The sequence below is a fragment of the Hordeum vulgare genome, chromosome 2H (assembly GCF_904849725.1).
Source record: "Hordeum vulgare subsp. vulgare chromosome 2H, MorexV3_pseudomolecules_assembly, whole genome shotgun sequence".
Classification (NCBI taxonomy): domain Eukaryota; kingdom Viridiplantae; phylum Streptophyta; class Magnoliopsida; order Poales; family Poaceae; genus Hordeum; species Hordeum vulgare.
In genome coordinates, this window is record NC_058519.1 from 9,478,267 (window position 1) to 9,480,826 (window position 2,560).

General features: G+C 45.5%; 1 non-coding gene across 1 annotated transcript; it reads right to left on the minus strand.

Annotated features, from left to right (window-relative positions):
• Positions 1–708: 708 nt before the first annotated feature.
• On the minus strand, positions 709–781 carry TRNAK-UUU. Its single transcript has one exon. It is a non-coding gene; the product is annotated as a tRNA-Lys (tRNA).
• Positions 782–2,560: the final 1,779 nt, after the last annotated feature.

Consider the following 2,560-nt stretch of genomic DNA (forward strand, 5'->3'; position numbering starts at 1 on the left):
GGAAATATGCCATGCAGAAAATCAAGGAAATATTTCCTGGATTTTCGGATGACTCGGCTTATCTTTGCAGTTATCCTTATTTAGCAGAATCTAGTGAGTGTTCCATTAAAAGGAAAGAGAGCTATTCGTTGTAGGATTGATCCAGACAACCCAACCTAAGTCACCTATTGCGCCTAACCTAAGTATAGTGCCAGTGGTCGGCGAGGAGAAGTTCATTCCTGTAGAGAAGAGAGGGGATCCTATTTCCTTTCCCCCTTTCCCAGTATGGCAACCTTATCTTCCAGCATGAAAGTTGGTATCAGAATGAATCAATCCAATCCATACTTGTGGAGTGCTAAGTTCAGTTCCTGATTTATCTCAAGCCTAAACCGGAAAAGGAAACCTATTACCCGGGGTCCCCCCTTTCGGCTATCTCATCTGCTGTTCCTCGACTCTCAGGAAGGTAAGATCATCAATCAATAGTAGGCTGCTGCTCTGTGCAGTTAAAGATGGGATCCAACCTGTTCTGTTTGCTTGTTTCCTATAATCTGTGCTCCATTCCATATTTCTGTATCCTTCGATTCCCGGGACAGATCTGATCTCCTTTATACTTACCTCAAACAACGAGCGAAGTCGAGATGTTGATGAGAAAGGGGCTTTTCTCAAGGCCAAAGAGTGCTCTTTGAAGGCTACTATGCATCCTTACGAATACAAGAGTGGTTTTTTTTTTGGGTATAGCAGGACTTGAACCTGCGACCATTAGGTTAAAAGCCCAATGCTCTACCAACTGAGCTATACACCCGATTTTACAAGAAGGCTTGGTGCGGAAAAGAAAAGAGGGCGGCCTCGCCCCTTTTCTTCTTATCATATCACAAGGGCGCGGCTCTGTATGGTATAGTACTGTGGAGCAAGTTTGGGAGTCCATTCCACTCATTGAGGATTCTATCTAAAAAAGATGGTCAACGGGGGAGACTACAGTAGCTCGAACTCAGAAACTACCCTTCTATCCCACCCTGCTCCTCCGGCATCGGAAGCAGAACTACCTGACCGAAGGAGATAGACAGGAAGGGAAGACGGTCATACAAAGGCCGAATAAAGCTCTCATGAAGTTGCATCTGAATAGACCTAGAGTCACTCAGTACATACGAACCCTTGAATAAATAAGAATTGAGAAGTATGAAATGTGGGCATCATAACAAAAAAAGAAAAAGGCCGAACCAGTAAGACTAATGTCTACTTATTTATACCTTTGAGAGGTCCACTTAGACTATTATGATTTTCTCTTTAGCTACATAGGTTATATAAGATTCAATTCAATCTAACAAGCGGACTGGACTACCTTCGGCTACTACAAGATATTTAGAAACCTAAGAAGCTGAGCCTACTTTACGCACTTAAGGCAGCAGCAGATGATGAAGAAATGGGCGGTAGATGATAATGAGAAAGGGCGCCCCTTGGCATTTCCTGTGTGGGAGTCTGATTGATCCAATCACGACGAATGATGTCAACCCCCTCTTTTGCGCCTAACTTAAATCTGATTCTCCCACTATGAGAGCTGATCCACGGGCTAGTTCAGCTACATAATGGAATTTACGAAAGCCCCCCCCCCCCCGTCTTTCCGACTCAATGTATTGCCCTTTGGGACCAGGATCTGACGAGGAAGTGAGAGAGGGGACACCAAACATAGGTGCGTACCATTGCCCCAATCCAATGGACTATGTCATACAGGGAGGAACCCTTGGAGGTTGGGACAGAAAGAAAGCAGGTTTTGCTTCTGCTTCCTTCGAGCTACCAAACTCTTTCGTCAGGTGTGGGTCAAGTTCCCTCATTATTGCTTGACTTCCCCTTTGGGGCACGAAAAGATGGACTAGGACTTAAGTAAGGGAGAGGACAACCCCTGTTTCTGGCTTACCTTCAACGAGTGAGTGCTATTCCCATTCCTTACTTTGATCCGACCCAGTTCCCCGACCAGTTTTCTTGCTCACTAGAAGAGTCAAGCGAGAGCAGCTAGTTTAGAAGGAAAAGGACACCAGGGGCTATTCGGCCTCACTTGTTGGAGACTGAACTACCGCTCGCTTACTTGCTGATCAAGGAGGTCATTTCCACTTACTCTAAGCATAGAAGGAAGAAGATTGAAAAACTAACAAACAAATTGTCTTCAGCCCTACTTACTTATAGGCTGACTTGGCCCAGGAAACAAGGTTCTATTAGGCTTGCAGGGCTTAAAAAGAATGAGCTAGATCGCAGGTATTTGGATATGAGGTAGTAGCGGGGTCTAGTCGAAGCGATGCGCAAAGTGTACAAAGGCAAGTCTCACGGGCAGCGGCACGTGAGGGGTCTCCCGAACTTCATGGAAGACGCAGTTAGGGAGTTGGAAGATGCACTTTGGACTCCTGCACCAGTAAGAATGGAACTGGAATACAAAGTCGGGGTAGCTAGTCACTCCGTTACTGAGGAAAGAGATGATGGCATTTCCATAAGTAGACTCTCCTTCTTACTGAATCCTTATCCTGCCCTCTCTACTCGGGAACAATTCATTTTTAACTCGTACATAAGTTCCGGGCGTCGACAAGAGAGTTAG